The sequence below is a fragment of the Bos taurus genome, chromosome 12, assembly GCF_002263795.3.
Source record: "Bos taurus isolate L1 Dominette 01449 registration number 42190680 breed Hereford chromosome 12, ARS-UCD2.0, whole genome shotgun sequence".
In the NCBI taxonomy this organism is placed as follows: domain Eukaryota; kingdom Metazoa; phylum Chordata; class Mammalia; order Artiodactyla; family Bovidae; genus Bos; species Bos taurus.
This window is the reverse complement of record NC_037339.1, coordinates 81,997,249-82,009,584: the sequence shown is the minus strand read 5'-3', so window position 1 is coordinate 82,009,584 and position 12,336 is coordinate 81,997,249. Positions and strand designations below refer to the sequence as shown.

General features: G+C 41.4%; 1 long non-coding RNA gene across 1 annotated transcript; it reads right to left on the bottom strand.

Annotated features, from left to right (window-relative positions):
* Positions 1-472: 472 nt before the first annotated feature.
* LOC112449143 (uncharacterized) lies at positions 473-9,813 on the bottom strand. Its single transcript, XR_009496645.1, has 3 exons — positions 9,740-9,813; positions 9,464-9,529; positions 473-762 (listed from the first exon to the last, which is right to left on the bottom strand). It is a non-coding gene; the product is annotated as an uncharacterized lncRNA (long non-coding RNA).
* Between the last annotated feature and the right edge of the window lie 2,523 nt (positions 9,814-12,336).

Sequence of the window (12,336 nt, the reverse complement as noted above, 5' to 3'; positions counted from 1 at the left end):
TGCTATTCCCTTCTCCAGGGGAACTTCCCGATCCAGGGATCAAACCCGGGTCTCCCACATTACAGACAGACGCTTTACCGTCTGAGCCACCAAGGAAGCCACTTCTTATAGAAGAAACAATATTTGATGGAAACACAGGGAATGGGTCTTGAATATCTGTTATGCTGTTAATTTACGAGGAGTTTTTAAAAGACTCAATGTTGGTTTTGTTCACCAAAAACATAAAAGCTAATTCGTAATGTTTTCAGCAAAAATGGCTACAGATCAGATGGTCTCATATACTGTTCTGGATTGTCTCCTATTTAAATTACTTTCTTACTGCCAGTCACCGACCTTCAGAGATTGCTTTAACTCTGAAAAATAGCAGTGAACTACTCCATGGATGTGTTCAATAGCATTTAGAGAATTTAAAAAGTCAGCTTGCTAAGCTTGTTAGACTCCAACGTAAGCCAGTCTGTGTCCTGAGGGAATATCTTTATTTAGAGGACAATGGCTAATGTGAAATTATCACAGGTCTCAATTTGTGTTGGCTTTCTGTGTATCTTTTGCAGTTTACAGGTTCTTATCCACATGTGGCATATGCAACAGAAATCACTTCTAACTCATTTCAGACTGAATAATTGTCTTATGCAAATGACTTCAGACAATGACCTTTTTAAGGGATAATCTTCACTGTGTAGAATATACCATCCAGTTGTTGAGTGTATCTGAACATCCACTGGAGACAGAAAGCAAAGGTATCCATGGTCCATTTATCAGTCACTAGACAGATTTAAAAAATAAGGATGCAGTTATCAAAATGCTTAAAAACCCCAGAACATCATTTTATAAAACCATCTATATTTAAAATCTTCAAAAACAAAGTACTTAATGTTCTTTTTGGAGTGAGAAAAAGCCTCAGAACTTTGTTAAGTGATCGATACTATTCAATTTTATTCCTCCTCATTTTTCTTTACTTATTAAACATCTTGGAGCTTAAAAGAGATACTTGTGATTTGAATAGTGGGAGAAAGAAGACTGAGTTAAAGATGATTAGAGCAATAAATAAAGAAAAAACCTCTTCATTTTGAAATAAGAAAGCAAATTCTACTATTTTTCTTGAGCCCTTCAAGGATGAAACGGTTTGACTGTCTCAGCAGGCATCCATAATTCATGAAAGGGATTCTGATTGATTTTCATGATCAGAAATTGATCTAATTTTATTGTTCACTTATGTTATAATTTAGGACTTTTCTAAGATAAATCATCCTCATGTTTAATTCTTTCTGTTTGAGATGACTACTTCACACAGATTTTTTTGTTGTTTTTTGGTATCACTTTCTTTTTCAAGGAGTGTACTGTATAATCATTGAACTCCTCTATAATTACACGGCAAAGACTATGTAAATACGTAATTATGTTCATGCAGATTACTTGATAATTATACTTCCAGTTACCAAGTAATGAACGGAATAATCATCATGCAACTTGCAGCGCTTAGACTTTCAGCTTGGTCTTTGTTTTAAAAAAGGGAGAGAACTAGATAATTACTCCATGGTTACATGGCACTTACATTGTCAACAGTCGTGTATTTATGTTGCTATTACATGGTTATTTTTTACCTTGTAAAAGAAAGTGGGGCTGCCTTTTGAAAGAGGTCCTTTCCTCCTCTCTTTTCAATAGGAATTCCACATCTCAAGCTGGTGAACAGCAGAGCTGAGCTGCTCTTTTGTAAATACTTTAATACCCGGAGTAGCACACGAGAAGGACTGGAAAGGTCTCTGAACTTTCTTTGCCAGGATAGAAGGCGAAAGAGAGAGGGAGAAAACCCACACACCTCCATGTCAAGTGCATCAGCGAAACACGAAACACATAGTTATCAGCCCTACGTCCAGGAGACTCGTTCCCTAACAACACTGATTTTCTGTGTGTTGGCTGAGCTCATCCGCAGCACCGTCATCCTGCTTCCTCTTCCCTGGAAAGTGCTTCCTCCGTTACTCCCAGAACCAGCTCTCTTTGGTCTCCTTGATAGCATCATTCCTTCCCAAACCCCTTGTGCACAACCTCTGCTTCTGGCTCTAACCCTGTGAACACACCGTTAGGTTAGTGTTGCTTATGTTTTATTGGAGGAAGTCTTCACTCAGTGTCCTGAGTAAAAATCTGTCAGAAGGACTTCCCTGGTGGTCCAGGAGTGAAGACCCTGCCTTCCAATGCAGGGGACATGGGTTCAATCCCTGGTTGGGGAACTAAGATCCTGCCTGGCCAGGGGCAACGAAGCCTGTGCCCCACAGTTAGAGAGAAGCCTGCGTGTGCCCACTAAGCCCTAACGCAGCCAAAAGGAAAATAAATGAATTTAAAAAATCCGTCAGAGCCTCTGTGATTGATGGCTTTCCATTTTACCTCCAGACTTATCACCAGAGCCTAGGCATAACTAGTTTATGAATATATTTATAATAAATTGGGCTTCCTTGGTGGCTCAGATGGTAAAGCGTCTGTCTGCAATGTGGGAGACCCGGGTTTGAGCCCTGGGTTAGGAAGATCCCCTGAAGAAGGAAATGGCAACCCACTCCAGTGGAATTTTCTTGCCTGGAAAATTCCATGGACGGAGGAGCCTGGCAAGCTTAACGTTAATGGAAAGATAAATATGTATAGGTAGATAGAAAAATAGATGTATCATAGAGTAGTGGCACAGTGGTAATTAAACTGACTCACCAATCAGGAGATTTGGGTTCCATTGGTGAGTCTGGAAGATCCCCTGGAGAAGGGAATGGCAACCCACTCCAGTATTCTTGCCTAGAGAATCTCATGGACAGAGGAGCCTGGTGGGCTACAGTCCATGGCGTCGCAGAGTCTGACACGACTGAGTGACTGGACACACGCAGCACACACCCACACACACAGTAGATATACATACTGGGGGATGAATTCTCAAGTCCTTATCTTTTGCTATTTCACTGGGCTAGCTGTAGCTGAATCCAGTGACAAACATTTGCAATAGTTTTAGGAGAGTGATTTTAAAAAGTTTGTTCTTTCTTTTTGTCTGCTTTTTTTTTTTTCCGTGGCACACTGTGTCTTTGACTTTGGGAGCTTAAAGAAAAGGAAAGAAAGAAAGAGAACCCGCTCAGTCGTGTCTGACTCTTTGCAGCTCCATGGACTGTAGCTGACCAGGCTCCTCCATCCATGGGATTTTCCAGCCAAGAATACTGGAGTGGATTGCCATTTCCTTCTCCAGGGGATCTTCCCAATCCAGGGATCTTATGGAGCTTGATGACGTTTCAAATAAAAATATAAGGCATTGCACTCAAACATTCAGATCATTGATCTGGCATTTGCTTAATACTCATTATATTCAATGCACTGTGATCAGCACAGAGGAGATTCAAAGATAAACAAGCAATTTTTTCTATGTTTAATAACAGAAATTCCATTTGGGGAAGGAAGAGCACCCATTTTTAAGTGGACTTTAAAATAAAGCAGAAGAAACTAAGAACTATGATATAAAGTAACAGAACCGTGAATACTGCTTTCCCTATGATTTCAAGCAATTTATATCTCACTACCTTTATGTTTCCAGAGCAAACTGGCCCATGACTGCTCACATAAATTAACCTCTCATTTTGCATACCTATATGTTGGAAGTTCAGAATTAACTTTGCTAATTCCAAAAATTACAAAAATACTGTGTGTGGTGCTTCTGTGCTCGCAAGCATTAAGTGAAAATAGCCTTCTTTTTTGGTTCTTCAGGGAATGTGATCTTCTTAAAAAAAAAAACAACCAACCTCTCTACAGTTTGAAAGATGATTTTATAATGTAATAAAGATGAATTTATAATGTATGAATCTTGCTAGAAGCTTTCACTTAGTGTTCAAACTCAAATTCATTAATGGCATCTATAGGTGTCAAATGATTTTTATCTCATATTTTAAAATAATCAAATTAAACTAAAGCTGAGAATTTTGTGTGAATTAAAAGATAGAAGAAAAAAGACCCCAATAGATGTCAGAAACTCTATATAAAGACTGCATTTAATTAATTAATAACTAGCCACCTGAAAAGGACAACTAGATCTCTATATTGCTTGTTACAGCAATATAAATTAATAAAACCCTAAATATTGAATGTTGAAAGAAATATAAAATAGCTGAAAAAAATATGTGAAGGAACAAATACTAGAGTGGGAAAATCCTATTAACTATGACCATAGCAGAAAGATGAATATGTTTGATTACACAAATACTAAAAATTTATTCATAGCACAAAATGAATTAATTTTCTCAATATATAGAAGTCTTATAATTCAATACAAGATTAACAATATGAAGGGTCAAATAAGTTAATTCACACAGAAAAGAAAAAAACACACCAAAAAAAAAAAAAAAAACATGTCAAAGCTGCAAAAAAAGATGCTTCAAAGCCAGCCACAGCTGAAAATATTCAGACTGAAACATCTGGACTGGATAACACACTTGGAGTACCCAGTCATTTCTGAGCACTGGGTTGGCCTGCACTGTGATTGGAATCATCTCACAGCTCGTCAGTCTCAGGGTGGTGAGAGTTTTTACGGTGGCATCTCATTTCCAAGGAGAAGAAGCATCTAGTTCCCTCAAAAGCTTCAGCCCAGAAAAGGATTTGGTGTTCTTCTGCCATGTTTAATTGGCTAACGCAGTGATAGGACCAGCCCTGATTCACGGGGATGGAGAAACAGCCTCCACTTGTTTATGAGAGGGGTGTGTGTGTGTGTGTGTGTGTGTGATTAGTCGCTCAGTCGTGTCTGACTCTTTGCGACCCTATGGACTGTAGCCCGCCAGGCTCCTCTGTCCATGGGATTCTCCAGGCAAGAATGCTGGTGTGGGTTGCCATGCTCTCCTCCAGGGTAATCTTTCCAACCCATTGGTCAAACCCAGATTTCCTGCATTGCAGTGTGATTCTTTACCGTCTGAGCCATCTTTAATCCATGAACATTTGGACCCTGGCAGGCTGCAGTCCCCTGTAATGAAAAGGACATCTTTTTTGGGTGTTAGTTCTAAAAGGTCTTGTAGGTCTTCATAGAACCATTCAACTTCAGCTTCTTCAGCGTTACTGGTTAGGGCATAGACTTGGATTACTGTGATATTGAATGGTTTGCCTTGGAAACAAACAGAGATCATTCTGTCATTTTTGAGATTGCATCCAAGTACTGCATTACGGAATCTTCTGTTGACCATGATGGCTACTCCATTTCTTCTAAGGGATTCCTGCCCACGGTAGTAGATATAATGGTCATCTGAGTTAAATTCACCCATTCCAGTCCATTTGAGTTCACTGATTCCTAGAATGTTGACATTCACTCTTGCCATCTCTTGTTTGACCACTTCCAATTTACCTTGATTGATGGACCTGACATTCCAGGTTCCTATGCAATATTGCTCTTTACAGCATCGGACCTTACTTCTATCATCGGTCACATCCACAGCTGGGTATTGTTTTTGCTTTGGCTCCACCCCTTCATTCTTTCTGGAGTTATTTCTCCAGTGATCTCCAGTAGCATATTGGGCACCTACTGACCTGGGGAGTTCCTCTTTCAGTATCCTATCATTTTGCCTTTTCATACTGTTCATGGGGTTCTCAAGGCAAGAATACTGAAGTGGTTTGCCATTCCCTTCTCCAGTGGACCACATTCTGTCAGATCTCTCCACCATGACCCGCCCATCTTGGGTTGCCCCACGGGCATGGCTTAGTTTCATTGAATTAGACAAGGCTGTGGTCCTAGTGTGATTAGATTGACTAGTTTCCTGTGAGTATGGTTTCAGTGTGTCTGCCCTCTGATGCCTTCTTGCAACACCTACTGTCTTGCTTGGGTTTCTCTTACCTTGGGAGTGGGGTATCTCTTCACAGCTGCTCGAGAAAAGTGCAGCTGCTGCTCCTTACCTTGGACGAGGGGTATCTCCTCACCGCCACCCTTCCTGACCTTCAACGTGGGATAGCTCCTCTAGGCCCTCCTGCACCCGCACAGCCACCGCTCCTTGGATGTGGATGCAAAAGTAGGAAGTCAAGAAACACCTGGAGTAACAGGCAAATTTGGCCTTGGGATATGGAATGAAGCAGGGCAAAGACTAATAGAGTTTTGCCAAGAAAATGCACTGGTCATAGCAAACACCCTCTTCCAACAACACAAGAGAAGACTCTACACATGGACCTCACCAGATGGTCAACACCGAAATCAGATTGATTATGTTCTTTGCAGCCAAAAATGGAGACGCTCTATACAGTCAACAAAAACAAGACCAGGAGCTGACTGGCTCAGATCATGAACTCCTTATTACCAAATTCAGACTTAAATTGAAGAAAGTAGGGAAAACCACTAGACCATTCAGGTATGACCTAAATAAAATCCCTTATGATTATACACTAGAAGTGAGAAATAGATTTAAGGGCCTAGATCTGATAGATAGAGTGCCTGATGAACTATGGAATGAGGTTCATGACATTGTACAGGAGACAGGGATCAAGATCATTCCCATGGAAAAGAAATGCAAAATGGCTGTCTGGGGAGGCCTTACAAATAGCTGTGAAAAGAAGAGAAGCAAAAAGCAAAGGAGAAAAGGAAAGATACAAGCATCTGAATGCAGAGTTCCAAAGAATAGCAAGGAGAGATAAGAAAGCCTTCCTCAGCAATCAATGCAAAGAAATAGAGGAAAACAACAGAATGGGAAAGACTAGAGATCTCTTCAAGAAAATTAGAGATACCAAGGGAACATTTCATGCAAAGATGGGCTCGATAAAGGACAGAAATGGTATGGACCTAACAGAAACAGAGGATATTAAGAAGAGGCGGCAAGAATACACAGAAGAACTGTACAAAAAAGATCTTCACGACCCAGATAATCACGATGATGTGATCACTGACCTAGAGCCAGACATCCTGGAATGTGAAGTCAAGTGGGCCTTAGAAAGTATCACTATGAACAAAGCTAGTGGAGGTGATAGAATTCCAGTTGAGCTATTTCAAATCCTGAAAGATGATGCTGTGAAAGTACTGCACTCAATATGCCAGCAAATTTGGAAAACTCAGCAGTGGCCACAGGACTGGAAAAGGTCAGTTTTCATTCCAATCCCAAAGAAAGGCAATGCCAAAGAATGCTCAAACTACCGCACAATTGCACTCATCTCACATGCTAGTAAAGTAATGCTCAAAATTCTCCAAGCCAGGCTTCAGCAATACGTGAACCGTGAACTTCCTGAAGTTCAAGCTGGTTTTAGAAAAGGCAGAGGAACCAGAGACCAAATTGCCAACATCTGCTGGATCATGGAAAAAGCAAGAGTTCCAGAAAAACATCTATTTCTGCTTTATTGACTATGCCAAAGCCTTTGACTGTGTGGACCACAATAAACTGTGGAAAATTCTGAAAGAGATGGGAATACCAGACCACCTGACCTGCCTCTTGAGAAATCTGTATGCAGGTCAGGAAGCAACAGTTAGAACTGGATATGGAACAACAAACTGGTTCCAAATAGGAAAAGGAGTTCGTCAAGGCTGTATATTGTCACCCTGCTTATTTAACTTATATGCAGAGTACATCATGAGAAACGCTGGACTAGAAGAAGCACAAGCTGGAATCAAGATTTCCGGGAGAAATATCAATAACCTCAGATATGCAGATGACACCACCCTTATGGCAGAAAGTGAAGAGGAACTCAAAAGCCTCTTGATGAAAGTGAAAGAGGAGAGTGAAAAAGTTGGGTTAAAGCTCAACATTCAGAAAATGAAGATCATGGCATCCAGTCCCATCACTTCGTGGGAAATAGATGGGGAAACAGTGGAAACAGTGTCAGACTTTATTTGTTTGGGCTCCAAAATCACTGCAGATGGTGACTGCAGCCATGAAATTAAAAGATGCTTACTGCTTGGAAGGAAAGTTATGACCAACCTAGATAGCATATTCAAAAGCAGAGACATTACTTTGCCAACAAAGGTTCATCTAGTCAAGGCTATGGTTTTTCCTGTGGTCATGTATGGATGTGAGAGTTGGACTGTGAAGAAGGCTGAGTGCCAAAGAATTGATGCTTTTGAACTGTGGTGTTGGAGAAGACTCTTGGGTCCCTTGGACTGAAAGAAGATCCAACCAGTCCATTCTGAAGAAGATCAGCCCTGGGATTTCTTTGGAAGGAATGATGCTGAAGGTGAAACTCCAGTACTTTGGCCACCTCATGCGAAGAGTTGACTCATTGGAAAAGACTCTGATGCTGGGAGGGATTGGGGGCAGGAGCAGAAGGGGACGATAGAAGATGAGATGGCTGGATGGCATCACGGACTTGATGGATGTGAGTCTGAGTGAACTCTGGGAGTTGGTGATGGACAGGGAGGCCTGTCGTGCTGCGATTCATGGGGTCATGAAGAGTCGGACACGACTGAGCGACTGAGCTGAACTGAACTGAACTGAGGCTGCAGTCCACAAGGTTACAAAGAGTCAGAAAGGACTTAGCAGCTGAACAACAACAATCTTTAATCCTCTTTCCCTCCCTACGTGTGTATATGTCTATTTATGTTAGTTCTCTTTAGCATCTTTAGCAATGAGTCTGGGGGAACATTTGGGATTAAAAGGATGCTTGGTTTACACTTTATTCTCTTTTACATTCTTTGAACTTTTTTTTTTGGCAGTATGTATGTTAATTTTTTAAAAGATAATTTATCTCTGGTGCTGTGGAAAGCTCTTCAAGTGGTATTATAAAGTGTAAAAAAGCAAAATGCGGAACAAGGTATCAATATATAGAAGTTTTGTGTTTAACAAGGTATGGATGCTGACACCTCACTTGGGTGCGTGTGTGTAACTGTATGACCTGCTGTGAACGCACACACTTCCAAGCAAAAGCACTAAGCAAAGTTGTGTGGGAAAAACGGGTAAAAAAGAGCCGCGCATTCTCAGTTGAAAGCATCACCAGGAGGTAGGCAGCGGGTTAGGTCCTCACCACGTGGAAGGTCGTGGGCGCTTCGGGGAAACTCCAGCTGTGCTGCAAAGACCAACGCGCCTGGATCTTCCTATGCTGAGCTGCTCCGTGCACACCGCGGAGGCTGATAAGAGCTCAGGACCCGGGCTGGACTCAGAGCTACAACTCCTGTGGAAGGCAGGGACCCAACCCGCGGAGGCACTCGGGCATTTTTTTTTCTACAAAAACGTTAAGCCTCTTATCTCACTCACCGGGAATTTAAACTTCTGTCTCACAGTTAATTCTACTGTCTGTTTCTGGTTTAAGAAGCAAATTCAGGTCTAGTCCAGATTCCTGAGAAATCCAGGTTGTAAAAGCCAGTGATGAGCAAGGCGTTCTCATCTCTGTGGATCCAGCCTACAGCTGCGCGATGGGCCATGAGGTCAATCTGATTGGCTGAACCATCCCGCGGTCCCCCTTTCCCTCCATCACCGGTGGTCCCAGACGCCCGGGCAGTATCTTGGAGAGGGACTTTGCTTTAGATCAAAGATGGAAGATGGTTATGGAATGTCATGCTTACCGGGAGTCATAAAGCTCTGGTGCTTCTGCAGGACTCACGGAAATCCTCTGAGTATTTAGGTTCAGCCTGAAAAAAAATAAAAATAAAAACTCAGAACTTGGCAACTTGTCTCTGCATCTTCTGCTGTTGAATGACTCAACATTTCTCTGGCGACATAGAGATTACAAAATACAGTCCCCACTCTCAGCACCGTTTATCTCTACTCTTGTTCTTATCTCTTCCCCCTCTGCTGTGAGTCTTCCTATGACAGCTAAGAATTTACTGTTCACTTGGAACCTTCAAATTCTGGGAAATGAGAAGACCATCTTCTTTGAAGAGCTCAGAGTAAAAGATCTTGAGATTATTAGAGCTTCTCCTCACAGATGGCATAAGATAAACTATGGAATTGATGGCGTCATGAAATTCTTTCCTTTGTCCTTTCAAATGCTTTGGATTGCTGAACTCTCCAGTAAATACTGATGAGTGAGATGTGATTATTCTAAGATGCTACAGAACCTTAGCAAAGGTGGAATATCCTAGAACGTTAATCCCTGAGTTCTTAGCCAGGGATCTATTATGGGCCACGCTGAGTTTGTAAGTCTTCTACAAAAATGTGTCAAGTGTATATTGGTGGTTACGTGTAACTTTTTGAAAAGGAGATTGATAATTTTTGCTAACTTCTTTCGAGGAAAACTGCCCCACTTAGGTGGTACTTTTAAGGTAGAAAGTGCTGTGTTGTATGAAATCATTATTTCCTTTTTTGTGCAATTCAGTTGGTATGGAGTGTGATTTCTTGTTGTGGGAACTATTTAGTGTTGTTATTTAACAGACCAATCGCATCTGATGGAACTCAGACATGAGAAAATTCATGCTTCACGTCTAGGAGCAACTTGAATGTGAAACACAGGATGGTGCTTAGCTGGGCACATTACTTAGGGTGGTTGTTGTCTGGTTTTTCCACGTTTTTCCAAACTTTAGAAACCCATTGTGTTTCAGAAATTTCTTCCTTTCAGTTTAAAAACAGAGTTTTTTTTCACTGGTGGTTGAACTAGGTGATACTATTTTTTTTTTTAATCGAAGTATAATTGAGTTACTATGTTGTGTTAGTTTCTGATAGACAGCAAAGTGATGTTACATACGTGTGTGGATATATATATATATGTATATATGCATATACATCATCCTTTTCAGATTCTTTTCCATTACAGGGGATTACAAAATAATGAATTCCCTGTGCAGCTCTGTAGGGCTTTATTGCTTATCTGTTTTTTCAATAAGAGCTTGTATCTGCTAACCCAGAACTCTGAATTTATCCCTTCCCACCTTTTTCCCCTTTGGTAACCATAGGTTTGTTTTCTATGTCTGTGAGTCTGTTTCTCTTTTGGGTTTAAGTTCATTTGTATGTTTTTTTAGATTCTACATATAGGTGACACTGGGGGCTTCCCTGGTGGCTCAGGCGGTAAAGAATCTGCCTGCAGTGCAGGAGGCCCAGGTTCAATCCCTGGATCAGGAAGATCCCCTGGAGAAGGTAACGACAACCCACTCCAGCATTCTTGTCTGGGAAATCCCATGGACAGAGGAGCCTGGTGGGCTACAGTCCATATGGTTGCAAAGAGCTGGACATGCCTGAGCGACTAACACTTTGACTTGAACACTGTAGATGACTCCAATGGACAGTGTCCCCGGTGGGGCCCTGATGCATTTATGTTAAAGCAGTAAAAGTGCTTTGGAAACTGTTCAGGGGAGCGTTGTATTCCACGGTTTGATTTACAGTTTTGGTTTCATCTGTCTTAAGAACCGATGACATTTGGCCGGAAACAAAATGACCTGTATTTAATGCCGATAAAGGGCTATTCAAGTACCATGCACACACTAAACACAAAAATGTACAGTTCCAGCCAGAAGTGCCTTTTCCGAGCTGACTCACAGAATGACTTTGTCAGCATCATGATGAGCCTATCTAGTTTCCGCACATTTCTGTGCTCCTCTGATGTCCCTGGAGAGAACTCTGCCCTTCCCTGAGTGAATTCACATTTGTGGTTTGTTTAATGATAATATCTTGAGATGGATAGGGCAGGTAGCAGGACTCTCATCTTATGGATGAGTAAACCAATTCTTAGGGTAAATGATCAGCCAAGATTGCATGGATACTAACTGCCTGGCGATCAGGTCAGATCCCATATGTTCTCAATTTATAGCCAATAGCTGGAATCAGTATTGCTGGGACAAATATCAATAACCTCAGATACGCAGATGACACCACTCTTACGGCAGAAAACGAAGAAGAACTAAAGAGCCTCTTGATGAAAGTGAAAGAGGAGAGTGAAAAAGTTGGCTTAAAATTCAACATTCTGGTCCTATCACTTCATGGTAAATAGATGGGGAGACAATGGAAACAGTGACAGACTTTATTTTCTTGGGCTCCAAAGTCACTGCAGATGGTGACTGCAGCCATGAAATTAAAAGACCCTTGGTCCTTGGAAGAAAAGCTATGACCCACCTAGACAACATATTAAAAAGCAGAGACATCACTTTGCCAACGAAGGTCAGTCTAGTCAAAGCTATGGTTTTTCCAGTAGTCATATATGGATGTGAGAGTTGGACTATAAAGAAAACTGAGTGCCAAAGAATTGATGCTTTTGAACTGTGGTGTTGGAGAAGACTCTTGAGAGTCCCTGGGACTGCAAAGAGATCAAAACAGTCAATCCTAAAGGAAATCAGTCCTGAATATTCATTGGAAGGGCTGATGCTGAAGCTGAAACTCCAATACTTTGGCCACCTGATGCGAAGAGCTGACTCATTTGAAAAGACCCTGATGCTGGTAAAGATTGAGGGCAGGAGGAGAAGGGGACAATAGAGGATGAGATAGTTGGATGGCATCACCGACTCAATGG